Source organism: Aptenodytes patagonicus, chromosome 3 (genome assembly GCF_965638725.1).
Source record: "Aptenodytes patagonicus chromosome 3, bAptPat1.pri.cur, whole genome shotgun sequence".
NCBI classification, from domain to species: Eukaryota; Metazoa; Chordata; class Aves; order Sphenisciformes; family Spheniscidae; genus Aptenodytes; species Aptenodytes patagonicus.
The window spans coordinates 55,444,048-55,461,520 of NC_134951.1; positions in this window are offsets into that span (position 1 = coordinate 55,444,048).

The following is a 17,473-nucleotide window of genomic DNA, read 5'->3' on the forward strand; positions in this document are numbered from 1 at the left end:
ATAATTTAAGAGAACAAATGATCATGCTCCAGAGGCTGGGTCCATGCCCTGTTCCCTTTACTGGTACAGATGAGTCCTTGGGGATTAGTGTGCCCAGCTGAGGAGACCTGGTTTCTTGCCTTTGTTTCAAAACCGCTTACATGAAACAGTTGCTGGCTATAACATGAGAAGGTGAGACTCTTCCTATTGGTGGAGAAAGGCATCTTGATCAGTCCTTTCAGGTGGAAATTATGTGAAAGATACTAGGCTGGGTTATAATATATTTCAAAACCTGACCTGAAATGAGTGTGTGTATCCACGCATCAGAACTCCAGGCAAGAAAAAGAGGTTTCTGTATGTATAAACCTGCCTGGAGCTGCCATGTCCTGCTGGACCCCAGGAGGGAAGGGGAAATCTGTTGGAAGGGAAGCTGGTAGAAGGGGGAATGCTTCTCTCATCTTGCAGGACTTCCTGTGGTTTCTGAACGTTTGCCATTCAGAGGAAAAATGAAACAGAAACAGTTCAGAGGCTTTCAAAAGTTAAAAGAAATCAACTCTTCCCAAACCCCTTTCCACAAAACCTCTCTCCCTTACTCAGATCAACCCAAGCAAGCAACAAGTTGCTGGTCAGGGCACTCATCTGGGACACCTAAATGCCAGCTTTAGGCCCTCGTTCTAGCTTTCCCCTTTGTGATCAGGAACTGGGACTTGCTATGGGTTCGCCAGGTTGGAACCAGCAAGCTGTAAAGTCTGTCTGCCTCCTCAGCCCCATACTTATTTAATGACTTCTACAGTATGGAGCTGCTGTAAGGAGAGAAGGCTCCATTGGGCAGCAATCACATCCAAGGTCTTACCCAGGATATGGGACCCTTCTTCTTCTTACTCCTTACTGTCTTTACTGTCTCCTTACTGTCCTTTCCTCACTCCCAGGAGAGTGTGTTATTCTGGGATGGAGACTTCTCAGACCCAAAATCCCATTCTGAATCTTATAAACCTTTTCTGACTAACTTTTTTTCAAAACCAGCAAATCCTTCCATCAACATGCTTTTGACAGTGATGTTTCCCGGCAATGACAGAAACAGCATCGAGTCATTAGAAAATCACTTCAAGTCAGGCTTTTGTTGCATTATATTTATAAATCTGCAGAGAGTAGAGAGCTATTTGTGGAAAATTTTCCTGACGCCCTTGTTTTCCAAAGGCTCTAAGGATGTATGACAAAGAAATGCACAGATGCTTTTCCTAAATGTATATGCTTCAAAGTGGACTAAGAGATTTAGCATCAAAATCATCTCTGCCTAAACACAAGGTTACACACTGACATTCAAAGAGAATGGCAACAGATCACTCTGCCAGTATGTGGTGACGGATTCTCAGTTCCTTGTGTGATTCATGCTGATAGCTAGAGATCAAGTCTTTGCTGCATACAAACGAAGAAATAAAAAATAATAACAATAAAAAAAATCTAGTGACTTCTGACGGGAAAAATCTGAGATAAGGATGACCTGCCTAAAAGAAGCTGCATATGTTAGATCCATTAATTTTATTTTCTTAGGAGTACTGAAAAGATGTGTCAGGTAGCACGAAGAGTTGCTGACATTTTCATGTATACCTTTTTTGGTTTCCCTTTCTGGTTATGTGATTAAAAGCTACTGCATTTTTGTGGGATTTTGTAGGAAGACAAAGGCTAATATTTTCAAAAGCAGAGGTGTCACTGAGGAAACTGAGCAACTCTGAAAGTCAAAGTCTGTTAATCACCTACATCGTTTAGGCTAAGACCTTAACAACCAGAAGTATTTGGCTGCCTCTCTGAATTTCAGTGACATCTTAAAATACACCATACACCTTCTACCAAACATTGCTACTGGGTATGCTAAAAACCTCCTAAAGGTTCATACTCCTCTATGGAGCCATGCGGAGTCTTAGGCCAAACTCAGAACTGTTATTAAGACATGTTTTATTTAAGAGCAGAGATAGGAACATCTGTGCCAGACCAGGACCAGTAATCCATCTCCCCTTGTATCCTGTCTCTGACGGTGGCCAAGAGCAGGCATGTTGGAAAGCATATAGGAACAAGACTGTCATGTAGTAATACTTCTCTGTGGTATTTTCTCAGTCTCCAAAAATTAGTGTTCAACAATATTCTGAGCCAGCATTGTTGTCTTTGTATCAAATGGTCCTCAATGGATTTTTGTTCCTTGAGTTTTTCTGGTCAAATTTTGAACTTGTCTTAATGTTTTGCTTCCACAGTGCTCTGTGCCAAAGGACTGCTGCCACCAGCCAGTGACATTTGATGCCTCCTGATTTTTAGGGGATTTCTTCATTAAAAATTTACTTATGCAACTACCTTCCAATCACAAGTGTTGCAAAATCAGCAGGTAATTTTCCTGTGGATATCTCTCTGTTTCAGCTTCCTTTTTGTAAAGTACAGCCACGTTCCCACAACATGTAAGGATGCCGCTTATGAATCACTGAGATGTTGTGCCAAGCCCATGGAAAAACCCATCGGGAAAATGAATAGTTGAACAGCATGCTGTACATGAAACTGAGGCCCAGATAGTGAATAATGAGGAGAAAACAAATTATCAGTGGGATGCTTATTAAGTGAACACCATCCTCTAGTGTACTGGACAAGCATAGACAAGCTTGTTATCCACTTCTGTAATTAGAAGCAGTGTCCTAATAGATATGCAGAAATGCGCTGAATTCAGGTGTCTCACGTTTGACTTTGCAGTCTTAAAAAGTTGTTTCAGTGTAGCTTGTGCATGTGCATGTCCCATGGCAGAGATAACACCTTTCACTTAAAGTGAGACAGCTGCTTGAAAATTGATATTGTATTTTTTCTTTTTAAGTTCTAAAACACATAAGGGATTAATTTTTGAGAACAGCGGAGTTGGTTTTTCCAAGAATTTCATTTCACATCCTACCCATTGCATTGTGGATAGGCCAGTGCAAATATTATTTCTGTAAATGAAAAAGACCACTGCTAACTACTGTGACCTGTATATAGATCGCACCTATATGTGCTAGCCCCTATAGGGCTAACTGGAGTGTTTATCAGGCTCATGTTGGTAATGAAAACCAGCTGGTCTTCTGTCACACCGAGTTGTTCATAGCTAGCGGTTCCCACATACAACTAAACTGTGTTTTGTATAGGGAAAGGTGTTTGCAAGACGTCCCAGGCTGGTGTCCTGGTTTCGGCTGGGATAGAGTTAATTTTCTTCCTAGTAGCTGGTACAGTGCTGTGTTTTGGATTTAGCATGAGAATAATATGATAACACACTGATGTTTTAGTTGTTGCTAAGCAGTGTTTATACTAAGTCAAGGACTTTTCAGCTTCCCATACTCTGCCAGCAAAGAGGTACACAAGAAGCTGGGAGGGGGCACAGCCAGGACAGCTGACCCAAACTGGCCAAAGGGATATTCCATACCATGTGACGTCATGCGCAGTATATAAGCTGGGGGGAGTTGGCCGTGGGACTCTGCAGCGACCACTGCTCGGGGACTGGTTGGGCATCGGTTGGCAGGTGGTGAGCAACTGCATCGTGCATCAGTTGCTTTGTATATTCTTCTATAATAACAACAACAACAACAACAACAACAATAACAACAACAACTACTACTATTTTACTTTATTTTCTTTCAATTATTAAACTGTTCTTATCTCAGCCCACGAGTTTTCTCACTTCCGATTCTCTCCCCCATCCCACTGGGGCTGGGGGAGTGAGCAAGCGGCTGTGTGGTGCTCAGTTGCTGGCTGAGGTTAAACCATGACAGCTGGTAAATACAAAAGGGATAGATTTAGAAACATCTCTGAAAGCAGTATCCTATGACATTTATAATCAAGAAATATTTTTGTAACTATTGAGGAAAGGGTCAAATACCAATGCCATCTGTCCAGCTGTCTTAGCAAAGAGCCAGGAGTGAACAGATCCAGAAGAGGTCTAAGTGGATTTCTAAAGTAAACTCTCCTTGTTCTGTCAGCTGTTTTACCTCTGGGTTAGGGCTGACATAAGCTTCCTGGTGGTGTTTGAAAGATTGTGTTTTTCCTCCCCAAATCTTGCTTTCCTGAGGGTAAAGCAAGGTTCCACAGCTGTCAATGGTCCACGGGACCTGGCAAAAGAGAAGTAATACTGGAAGTTAGTGTTAGTGAAGGTGGAAGCTAAATACATAGACAGATGAAAATTCAATAGTCCTATATTCTATAATACATATCTTGTGGCAACTAACTGGGGCAGTTTTCCACCATGGTCTGGTGTGACCACACTAAAAAAGGATGGGAAATAAAAACTTTTGGGTTTCAAATTAAAAAACAAGGGAATATAAATAAAAAGTAAATGAGTGATGCAAACTTAAGTAAATATAAACTGTGAAAAATTCAATTGTTTCAAGTTTTCTGGATATGAAGCAGTCTTTGGACATACTTCCCAGCACAGGCATAGAAAGATGTGCCAGCTGTATGTCTAGAATGGCAGAACTAAAGAATAGGAGGTATTGGGATGGAGGTGGCTTTTTGACATTAAATTTGCATCACAGCCAAAGTAATTACAGTGGTTACTCTTAGGCCACAACCTGGAGCTGAAGATGTGGTATAGTTAATTAGTGACAGAAGCTGACCTTCTCTGCCACAAGGGAACACATTGAGGAAAACCTGATGTGAGCCAAAGCAAAGTCTCACAGCTTTGTTTTTTTAGCTGTTAATACAAATAGCCACTACTCCATAACTTCTTTCTTGCAGGAGGTGTAATCTTCTGCACATGCTGAGGGATACAGAAGCAAGGTGCAGCATAAGTGGTAAGGTCATATATCCATGTGGTGGCATTACCGATGCATGGCGTTGCAGGTCTGTGCTGTACATCCAAATGCACTGTATGATTGTACAGAAGGCAAGGGAGGATGCATGAAGCCAAAAGGAGAAACTGCTGACAGTGTATGACTTTGAGGGCCCAGTGGGAAAGGGACTCTGCTGTGTGGTCATTTTGTGGTCTGTGGCCTCTGCTTCCCTTCGTGTCTTTGCTCGTTTACCCTGAGACAGTTGAATGCAAACCACATGTACAACGCTCGGGTAGTCATCCTCTCCAGGCAGGGGCACATAGGTTTTTGGGCTTGCTCTTCTGAGATGCCTAATTCTGTGAGGTGGCAGAAAATGGAGATGACGTTCCCAATCCTAGATATTAGTCACCCAAATTTTGGCACCAAAACGTGTAAAACCTTGCCTCCCCCAGCAGTTTCCACTGCTTGGCTTTGACGGCAGCAGTCTGAGGCTCTGGTTTTGGCAGTGAGTTAGTCATAATTTTGCTGTGGGTATCTGGAGGTGGAGGAAGGCTGAGGGCTGATGGCCACTGCAGAACTTTGGAATCACCAGTGACTGGCAGCTTCTCCAAATGAGGCTATAAACCCCTTCCTTGGCTGGCCAAGGGCTACTCAGCCATCATTCACACCAACGGTCTGGCTTTCTGCAGCAAGTGTGTGAGAGTGAAGCCATGGAGCCAGCGCTGGCTGCCGACCAACAAAGTCATCTGGCAGGGACGGTTCGATCGCCTGCTACGGCACAGACAGGAAATGCCTCCTTCTTCACCTGCCACCAACATCAGAGTGAAAAACTAACGTGGGCGGGGCGTGTGTGCTTGTAGTGAGAGATCTTGCTTGGCATCGAGATAGAAAATGTCAAAGATGGGTGGTAAGAATAATATCAAAAGAAATTATGGATGACTCTTGCTCTCCCAGCAACTTTGTGTGCATGATGCTGTAGAAGCAGCCTTTGGCAGCTGAGCTTTGGGCGTATTTGAGTTGCTAAAAATTGCTCAGGAGGGACCATTCATTGGCACGAGGTCTACGCAGTGCACTGTGGGAGTCACTGGCAGCGTGGTCACAGACCTTACTGAGAGGGGAATCAAACTTGTGGCAAACAGGTGACTAACTCCCAATACTTGCAGAGCTTCTCAAATTCTTCGATTTATTGTAGTTACCAAGGGTGTCATCTTCTCTTCCATCACCACAGTAATCCCTTCTACCACATGCCGTGCAAAAGGCTATTTGGTATCTAGCAGTTCTTTTTCATCAATTTTTGGTTACTCATATATATTAAATGTGAGATCCCTGAGAAAATAACAAGAAACAAAAAGCAAGTTCTAGAGGTGCTTTACCAGTGTATTATTTGGTATTCATAGAATCATAGAATCGTTTAGGTTGGAAAAGACCATCAAGTCCAACCATTAACCTAGCACTGCCAAGTCCACCACTAAACCATGTCCCTAAGCACCACATCTACACGCCTTTTAAATACGTCCAGGGACGGTGACTCAACCACTTCCCTGGGCAGCCTGTGCCAATGCTTGACAACCCTTTTGGTGAAGAAATTTTTCCTAATATCCAATCTAAACCTCCCCTGATGCCACTTGAGGCCATTTCCTCTTGTCCTATCGCTTGTTACTTGGGAGAAGAGACCGACACCCACCTCGCTACAACCTCCTTTCAGGTAGCTGTGGAGAGCGATAGGTTCTCCCCTGAGCCTCCTTCTCTCCAGGCTAAACAACCCCAGTTCCCTCAGCGACTCCTTGTAAGACTTGTGCTTCACCAGCTTCGTTGCTCTTCTTTGGACACGCTCATTGTCTTTCTTGTAGTGAGGGGCCCAAAACTGAACACAGTATTCGAGGTGCTGAGTACAGGGGGATGATCACTTCCCTACTCCTGCTGGCCACACTATTTCTGATACAAGCCAGGATGCCATTGGCCTTCTTGGCCATCTGGGCACACTGCTGGCACATATTCGGGTGGCTATTGACCAATACCCCCAAGTCCTTTTCCATCAGACAGCTTTCCAGCCACTCTTCCCCAAGCCTGTAGCGCTGCATGGGGTTGTTGTGACCCAAGCGCAGGACCCGGCACTTGGCCTTGTTGAATCTCATACAGTTGGCCTCGGCCCATCGATCCAGCCTGTCCAGGTCCCTCTGCAGAGCCTTCCTACCCTCGAGCAGATCAACACTCCCGCCCAACTTGGTGTTGTCTGCAAACTTCCTGAGGGTGCACTCGATCCCCTCATCCAGATCATTGATAAAGATACAGAACTGGCCCCAGTACTGAGCCCTGGAGAACACCGCTCGTGACCGGCTGCCAACTGGATTTAACTCCATTCACCACAACTCTTTGGGCCTGGTCATCCAGCCAGTTTTTTACCCAGCGATGAGTACGCCCGTCCAAGCCATAAGCAGCCAGTTTCTCCAGGAGAATGCTATGGGAAATGGTGTCAAAGGCCTTACTGAAGTCCAGGCAGACCACATCCACAGCCTTTCCCTCGTCCACTAGGCGGGTCACCTGGTCATAGAAGGAGATCAGGTTAGTCAAGCAGGACCTGCCTTTCATAAACCCGTGCTGACTGGGCCTGATCATCTGGTTGTCCTGTACGTGATGCGTGATGGCACTCAGGATGATCTGCCCCATAACCTTCCCCGGCACCGAGATCAGGCTGACAGGCCTGTAGTTCCCCAGATCCTCCTTCCGGCCCTTCTGTAGATGGGCATCACATTTGCTAACCTCCAGTCAACTGGGACCTCCCCGGTTAGCCAGGACTGCTGATAAATCATGGAAAGCGGCTTGGTGAGCACTTCCAGTGCTTGGTGAGCCAGCTCCCTCAGTACCCTTGGGTGCATCTCATCCAGCCCCATAGACTTGTGTGTGTCTAAGTGGTGTAGCAGATTGCTAACCATTTCCCCTTGGATTATGGCGGCTTCATTCTGCTCCCCACCCCTGTCTTCCAGCTCAGGGGGCTGGGTACCCCAAGCACAACTGGTCTTACTATTAAAGACGGAGGCAAAGAAGGCATTAAGTACCTCAGCCTTTTCCTCGTCCTTTGTCACTATGTTTCCCCCCGCATCCAATAAAGCATGGAGATTCTCCTTAGCCCTCCTTTTGTTGCTAATGTATTTATAGAAACATTTTTTATTGTCTTTTACGGCAGTAGCCAGATTAAGTTCTAGTTGGGCTTTGGCCCTTCTAATTTTCTCCCTGCATAACCTCACAACATCCTTGTAGACCTCCTGAGTTGCCTGCCCATTCTTCCAAAGGTGATAAACTTGCCTTTTTTCCTGAGTTCCAGCCAAAGCTCTCTGTTCAGCTAGGCCAGTCTTCTTCCCCGCTGGCTTGTCTTTCGGCACATGGGGATGGCTTGCTCCTACACCTTTAAGATTTCATTCTTGAAGAATGTCCAGCCTTCCTGGACTCCTTTGCCCTTCAGGACTGCCTCCCAAGGGACTCTCTCAACCAGTCTCCTAAATAGGCCAAAGTCTGTTGTCCAACGTAGCAGTTCTGCTGACCCCCCTCCTTACTTCTCCAAGAGTTGAAAACTATCATTTCATGATCGCTATGCCCAAGATGGCCTCCAACCATCACATCACCCACAAGTCCTTCTCTGTTTGCAAACAACAGGTCCAGCGGGGCGCCCTCCCTAGTTGGCTCCCTCACCAGCTGTGTCAGGAAGTTGTCCTCCACACACTTCAGGAACCTCCTAGACTGTTTCTTCTCTGCTGTATTGTATTTCCAGCAGACATCTGGTAAGTTGAGGTCCCCCACAAGAACAAGGGCTAGCGATTGTGAGACTTCTCCCAGCTGCTTACAGGATATTTCGTCTGCCTCTTCATCCTGGTTGGGTGGTCTATAACAGACTCCCACCATGATATCTGCCTTGTTGGCCTTCCCCCTGATTCTTACCCATAAACACTCAAACCTATCATCATCATCATTAAGCTCTAGATAGTCAAAACACTCCCTAATGTACAGGGCTACCCCACTGCCTCTCCTTCCTTGCCTATTCTTTCTGAAGAGTTTATAGCCATCCATTGCAACACTCCAGTTGTGCGAGTCATCCCACCATGTTTCCATGATGCAACCCATCTGGGTATATATGATTAACGTTTAGATTTAAACAGCTTGAAAATCATTTAACATTTCCCCATATTTCATTTGTTTCTCCTCCTCTCCCTTCCCAAAATACTGAACTCTTCGAAGAGTGATCTAATTAAAAATGAAAGCATATTTTCTTGCTTTAAAATGCCCGTGTCACTTTTTAACATCAAGGGAGAAGCTGATGTATGATAAAAATTTCAAGTTCAGCATTCTTTTTATTCACACAGGGAAAAGAAAGGAAAAAATGTTAGCTTATTTATTTCCAGGAAACATTAAAAATTCCCTACTCTACCCTGCAGTGTGTTTTGTTTTATTTTGTTTTGTTTTGTTTTGTTAATAGTCTGAATTCTGATTGCTGCTTGGTAAAGAATAAAAGAGGATTCTTTAGTCATGGGAATGCAGAGATGTTTATTTCCACTTTGGGAGTATAACATACTTTTAAAAAAATTCAGCTGTTTCCAGAGTTAGTTACTGAAGCACCTGGTATCCCACGCTCCACCCAAGATTATAAAAATATTTGAAACTGCAGGAAAGCAATACAGCTGTGCAAGCTTATATGGGGACTTCTTGATTTAATTAAGTTCAGAAAAAGCAGCCATACTAATAAACGTGTAGTCACTTGAAAGACAGAGATACCATTTGCTAAAATAAAGTTTTCCCCCTTAATTATCTGGTACCTAGTTAACATTACAGTCTCCCATCATTTCTTTGGCAGTTGGCATAACCAAATTCTGTTCTCTTTGAAACCGTGTGTTAGATGGTTATTTTTTAAGGGTGAAAAAATGACACGGCAAGGAGAAATTCAGATCCAGCACTTGCTGTTGATGTTTGTGGCAGTGCAATGTGTTTAAAAAAAAAAACAAGCCAAATTAAATTTTCTACCTTTGTGAGTGATTCTCCTTGGTAATAAATGCAGTCTTTTGTACGAAGACCCTTCTTGCCTTGATTTACTAGACAGATACATAGTTACAGGAGAGAGCCTTGGCTGGAGGATACCATACATATGGGGCAAAGAGCAGCGAATGTTTCAGTGGATGGGATTCAATTCCCGGAAGGGCTGGATGCGTCACCTCTCGTTGGTCCAGCTGGAGGAAAACTCCAGCAGTCATCCTGGAAACAGGAAAAGTGACACTATGCATCCTCGCTCACATTAAATAAGGGAGGTGCTAAAGCGATGTTCAACATTCAGGGATAAATGAGGGTATGGAAAATGGTATTGCATATAAAAATGGGTCTACCTCTGAAAGGCAAAACCGAAATCCAAAAGAAAAGCTATTTGTTACAAATGAAGTTTTTCTGCAAAACCTTAGTGTGTGGGATAAATAGGGAATTTTCAGCTTTCCCCAGACTCAATAATCCCAAACTATTTGGAAGAATTGCCACAAATCTATATGGGAAGCTGTTTGTAATTTTCTGGGTTACATACCGTATGTGGCAAGTTTCTGACATTTAAGTGTGACGACCATAAATCACTATGTGATTAGTTAGCAGAACATATATTGGTATAGGGGTGGTAAACCAGTATTAAACGCACAGCATGTGGAACAAAGATCATCAGTTCACTCACTGGTCTTTAGTTTTTCACTTGTAAATCAATCGGTCATTTGGTTACATAAAGCACCTGCCACTCATAACTATCCAGCCTTGGGGCAGATGTCTGGATGATATTCTTAAATTGCTTATTAACTTTAGACAAAACCGAAACAATATTCCAAAGAAATACCAACAGAAGTATCTTAACTACCCAAGGATGTTCAAAATACTGAAAAGTTACTGTGATGAAGGAGGAAACATCATAGAAGAAGGTAGTGACACTGCCATTCTGTATTTCCTCCGTAAAAAGCCTCTCAGAAAAGTTACTGCAATTGCTAGTTGTCTCCACGAAGTGGTATCCGTGGTACAGTAATGACTTCATTGCGAAATTCACATACCAAATTAAGACCAAGGTCAATGTTTTAAAAATAAACCTCCCAAGCGGAACATCACCAATCACTGCAGACCACAGCAAAATGCAAAAACCAACACCAATCTTTAACATGTACAGCAAAAAACCAAGCACGATTCAGATCAGACAAATCAATACCGAGAACAGAGGAACCAACATTGTGACCCACAACTGTTAACAGATATAAATTCCTTAATACGCTCTGGTTAATCTGTTATTATCTCAAACCCTTTGTGCCCCATGTTGGGCGCCAAAAAGGGCTGTTGTGGTTTAACCTCAGTCAGCAACTGAGCACCACACGGCCGCTTGCTCACTCCCCCACTCCCCAGTGGGATGGGGGAGAGAATTGGAGGAGCACAAGTGAGAAAAACTTGTGGGTTGAGATAAAAACAGTTTATTAATTGAATTAAAATAATAGTAACAACAATAATAATAATATAATATTATAATAATAATACACAAAGCAAGTGATGCACAGTGCAATTGCTCACCACCCGCTGGCCGATGCCCAGCCAGTCCCCGAGCAGCGGCCTCCCCCGCCAGTTTTCCCCAGTTTATGTACTGAGCATGATGTCACATGGTATGGAATGTCCCTTGGGCCAGTTTGGGTCAGCTGTCCTGGCTGTGCCCCCTCCCAGCTTCTTGTGCGCCTCCAGCCTTCTCAGTCGGTAGAGCATGGGAAGCTGAAAAGTCCTTGACTAGTGTAAGCACTGCTCAGCAACAACTAAAATCGGTGTGTTATCAACTTTGTTCTCATCCTAAATCCAAACCACAGCACTGTACCAGCTACTAAGAAGGAAATTAACTCTACCCCTGCCGAAACCAGGACAAGATGGGAAATTGTTTTCATGAGTTTGCTCTGCATCCTGTTTGATTTTGAAGTGTTCCTGGCTAAACTCACTGGCAGTGTTTTCACTTGGTAATACTGTATTTGCATATTGTCAGGGGAGGACTCTGAAACTTGAGAAATCTTCTAAGTGAGGTTTTAATATAAAAGCAGAGTGACAGAATTTTTGGAAACAGAAAACACCAATGACTGAAACAGTGGCAACAGTTAGGATATGCAAACAGAGAGGAAAGATGGAGTATCACCACCCTTTTGTTACATATTTTTGCTTACTGGAGATGCAGTTATACTTGAGATGTGCTGAATCTTATTTCATTTGACTGGGTAATCAATGAGGCTGATACTTCAGAAACACAGTTCACCATAACTTCTGTGCTGGAAAGCATATGGCATGGATGAATATAAACCACTCTCCGGACTTAGGCATGATAAATGTGTGTGCTGAGGATGCCACTGACACATATTCTAAAAACTGTATAACACCACTCCAACTCTTTACATGTTTCTTCTCTCTCTCTCTGTGAATTTATAACTATTTCATGTTCAAGTACACAAAAGCATCCTTGCTAAAGGTGGTCTCTTCAGCTTGTTTGTCTCTGTCAAAAGCTGCTGCAAGTTTGGTATAATCTTTGCCTGTGATTCAGAAGCACCTCATCATAGAACTTGCGCCTGAAAACATGGGACCTCAATTTCCTGTGTGAAACTGTACTTTTCAGAACTGGGTCTGCACACTTTGCTAAAGGTAGGCATAAATGTGTCTGAACGGGTTGGGAGAGCATTTTGTTAGGGAACCAGTTGATGATACAGTGACATACTACACCTTGAAATTAATATAGGACTACGATATGAGATATGAGAGGTGAAAATATGGTATCAATAGGGAAGTCTTCTAACTTCTAATATTACAAGGGGAAAAAAGAAAACATAAGCATATGCTTTCATATGAGAAGCTTTGTTAAATATGATAACGGATCATGGCCTTAAAGTAGTAAGAAATTATAAATGCACATTTTATCATGTAAACTCAGTACTGTTTAATGACAGGATGACCAAATCAATAGATAAAGTGAATGAAAAATGAAATGTAACTGGATTTTAGTAAGTATTAGACAATGTTTCAAAGCCAGTTCAAACCAGCTCTGGTATGAACACCATCATGTGGATCAAAATCTGGCTAGCTGGCAATAGAAAAGCTGTAAAAAGAGCAATGTGTTAAATGGGAAGAGATATCTAGTTGGGTGATGTCAGGATTAGCTCCTTACTTCTAAGTTTCCTGGCGTGGAAAGCAGTGAATAACATCCTTATGAAATTTACAGCTGTCAGGGCGATGTTTTAGAGAGCAGTGAAGACATGAGGAAAAGGGACCTAGAAACAGAAATGAGAATTACTAAATAAAACATCATCTGCACACCCACAATGGGGCACAGAGAGGCAATGGCAGGAAGGGGAGCCCAAATAATATCCTGCCCTGGCTCCTCCTAGGCCCACAGCAGGCACCAGCAGCCCTGATATCACACCAGCCCGTCTCTATATGCCCAGAGGAGCACAGGGGCAGACGCAGGTGGGAACCCAAGCTGCAGGCTCAGAGGAGGGGACACCCCATCCAGTCCTCCCTGGACTGTCCCAGGAGAGCCTCAGCCCCCGTGTCCAGGTGTGACACCCATCAGGATGAGTCAATGCCAGGGCACCTTTGCGACGGAGGGGGATTACTGACTTGGGCATGGGACACAGTGGGGTGTGCTGGGGAAAAGCATTTCAGGATTGCACAGAACTTATTACGGGACATTTAGGGGAGGAACCAGAGAGGGATTTAGGTGATTTGGGAAGGAACAAGTGTGGGAAAATAAGAGGGATAAGAGGATAAACTGTCCATGTAAACAGTATGCTTGTCTGGCCATGCCCTGCACCTGATCAGTGCAGCCTGTCCTGTCTGCTTGCTAAATTGCTTTCTAACCCTTTCCTGGGTGAGGGACTCTCCATCTGTGTGCGTGTGTGTGCATCTGTGTGTGTGTATATATATGTGTGTGTGTATATACATATATTCTCACTTGCAGACCTCCATCCTGCTCAGCCAGAGAGGGGAGCAGGATGAGGCCATTGGTTTTGTCTATGTTCATGTGAGTGCTCTGTGTGTCTGTCTGATCTGTGTCCAGCCACGTATACATGCACAGATGTGCTCTGTGTAGGCATGCCTACCGGCAATACATTTTCAGCCTTGCTTCTGGTTGGAACTGGGGGCATTGACGTGCATCAGTCTGGCCTTTCTTAGGCTGTCACATATGGCCCAATATTTTGCCCCTAACAAGAATGACAGAAGAAGAAATGACACTCTGCTAAAAACACCTAGAGTTATCTGTATGGCTGAACTTTGCCTAAAACACATCTGAATCTGAAAGATGTGGCCTCGTAAAAAAGGGTATTAGCATGCAGAAGAGTTCTGCTCCAGATTTCCAGCTTGACCTTTGGTTGACTCTTAACATATGATTTACAGTAATAAAGAGTATCTGATGACAAACTCTTAAAGATTAATTGGGTTTTGAAGTATGTAGCTTTGATAGTGGGGTTGATGCAGCTGTAGGACCAAGATCAGATTTAGTAAGAAAACCTGAGAGCTGTACCTTCTTGCAACGTGCCATTACCATCAGCCAGGGTAGCTGCCTTTCCAGGCCATGTGAGGACCACTGCCTTTCTTCAGCATCCTGCTGGTGTACCTAGCTCCCCACAGCCCGTTGCCACTCATGGACCATTTATTCATGTTCTTAGTAGGGTCCAGCCACGTGTGCTGAATTGCCGGTTAGTACATCTCATTACGAGTTGTACCTCCCTGGGTGGTGTGAATCTGCCTTACGCATTTCTACACTGCACTGCAGTTGCAATAGTAGTAGGAGGACATATGTTATCTGTTTTCTACTTTTAAAGATGATTATGATAGTAATGTTTTTGGTATTCTCTGGAAAAACATGAAGGGAGTTCACTACTTCATCTAACATGAATGATCACAGTGTTGAGCCTGAAATTTAAACCAAGTGTCTCAGGTGGGAGGTAGCAGCGCCTGGGTGACTCTGTTGACTGCAATGGGGAAAAGCTGATTAGTTTTGTCTGGGTACCTCACTTTTGACTGCTGGTTCTGTGAGGTGACAAAATGTACACAAAAGACTTGTCAGAGTGCTTCTCCAGAGCTGGATTCAACTCACTTCTGTTAAGTGTCGAAGAGACGGTTGTCTGATTTAAGAAGTTCCCTGAGGCTACTTCTGTAGGCAACAGAGTGAGGCAGGCAGCTTCAGGGAGTGATTCCTCCTGTCTGAGGTAGAGCAGATGAATCACCTTCTGGAGGTGCCTATTTCTTTTCTTTGACAATAGAGGGAGTTCAGCCTAGCTTTGGGTGGGTTTCTAAGGCACAGATGACTCCAGCTGGGAGCAGGAATCCCACCCACAGCACTCAGCATGATGTGGCTCTGCTCCTAGTTAGCCCTTCAGAGCATTGCTGTAATAGAAATCACTGCATGCAAAACCACGACATTGAAATGCATGCTGTATGTTTATTAAGTGTTTGATTTCTCTGGGGCTTTCTGTAGCGCTCATCACTCAAAAAGCTGTGTTTTTCACAGTTAATGACTTTATTTTTATTACAAACTGGCTAGATGAACCAGATCGTCTGTAAATGGGAAACAGCTACAGAGGTTGAGATGGAAATGCCTGTGATTTTGAGCGGTCAATCAGAGGTGGATAGTACCAGTCTCTCTGCTTGATCTTCCAGTGTCCTTGCTTGCAGGTTTTGCTCTCTGATACTTCCACAGCAAACATTTTTCCTCAGGATGCCTTTGCATCATGGAGTTAGCATTTTCTTCTGCTTTACTTAGACCCAGCTAGGGGACCAATGAAAATGTATAGAAATCTGGCTCTCAAATGAGGTGCCTGGACCAAAACTAGAGCAACTCAGAATTGCAGTTTTGTGCCTTATTGTGCAGAGTCTTCAGATGTTTTAGCTGCAAAAGTCAACATAATTTCTATTGAACATGCACGAACTGTACTTTTGAAGGGTCTGTAACGGCTGAATTTGTTCAGATTTTCACTGGGTAGGAAAAACAATTACAGACAGACAAGCTGTGCTGTCAGTGCCAGCTATGAAGTGTGTGCTCTGAAGTTCAGGATTTTGAAGAAAAAGTTGCCAGGATTTACCAGGACTGAGAGTTACTTGTTTGTCTCCTTCGCCCAGTAAAGACTGAGAGGGATAAATCCTAAAGCCATACCGCACAGCATGTAAAATTTGAACCTGAAATGGCGATAGTTTGGCAAAGCCGTAAAGTGAAATGCAGGCTGCAGAACATGAAGTGCTGTAGGCTGGCAGCAGGCTGGGCTTCCAGCCCACTGACATAATTTCATTACGTACTTCTACTAAGTTATTTTCTTGTATTTGCTGTACTGTACTACACTTATGCGCTTTTATGCCAGGAATATATTTACCTATATAAACCTTTCCATGAAGACGTGATCTGTCTGCATATATGTGCAATGCAGACAGATGGAATATATTCTAGTCCATGTAGTGCCAACAAAGACATGCTCTTTTTTCCCTTTATGTTTAACATAAAGTACTTTTTGAATGCCACCATCTGCACAGCAGTATGCCTCAGCAAAACCCACTGGTCCTAAAAGTTATTAACTGAAGAACTCTGCTCACTCTGAAGCAAAACCATTCTACTTACCCCCCCTTTTTTCAAGCGCCCAAGGGAAAAAAGAAACTAATAGGTGTCATAAGGCATTTTTGTGTTATGTTAGATAAGCATAGTTGTGAATTCTAAAGCTGCAAATTCCATACATGCACCCCTGTTAATTAATGAAATTGCTTAAATATAAGTTAGGCATCCATGTAAATGTTTTCTTAATAGGTTTAAGGACGGGCCCAAGAGCATGACTGGAGAGCAGTCCTTCCCCACACGCTTCACAAGCTCCAGCTCAAACTCACCGCCTGACCTTTGCTGTGGAGATGTGTGGGCTGGGGACAGCTTTACAGTGCCCATATTCTATTCAGTTCAAAGGAGATGGATTTAATTACAAGTGCTATAATTTGAAAAGATTTTGTAATTCGGAAAAGCTTTCAAAAATCCTTGCTGGCAAACTAAATAAATGATCCTTTATTACATTTCTTCATCTTTGCATGGCTGCAGGGAGTTTAACAAGGACCTCTGCTGTTCGTTTAATTTATTACACCACCTTACGCTTTACATTCCTGTAAGTTCCTTTTTATGAGTTCTCATTTTGTTGGTCTTTCACAACATTTTTTCATGCCCCTTGTGTGCTTACATGGACCAATTATATGTCACATAAAAATTGTAAATCCTCCAGTACCAGCTGGTGTAGTTAATAAACTTGTAACTTTACCCTTGTTGAACTATATCAAATCCCTGTAACATCTGGCATGTTTTAATTTCTATGCTATCAAGGGTTGAATTTTCATTTAAAAGCTCCCAGATATGGACCTGTCAAGAATTTCTTTGCACTATAGCTTCTTTAAGCTCCTTAAACTGCGTCTGTAAGTGTGAAGACTTTCAATTGACAACTGCTAAATATTAATGGATTTTTGTTTGTTTGTTTCATTTGTGTTAAGGTTTTTTTTTCTTTTTTATTTTCTGTCTTGTTTTCTGATCTGGTGAGTAGCCCAACCAAATGAATAATGGATTGCCATTTCTCCCTGCTGAGCTGGTCTCTCTGCCTATGCTACTGGCTCTGTATCTATACCCTCTCCTTGGAAGAGGAGGTGGGCAGCTTTGGACAGGGGGAACGTATAAGTGAGGGTGGTTAGGT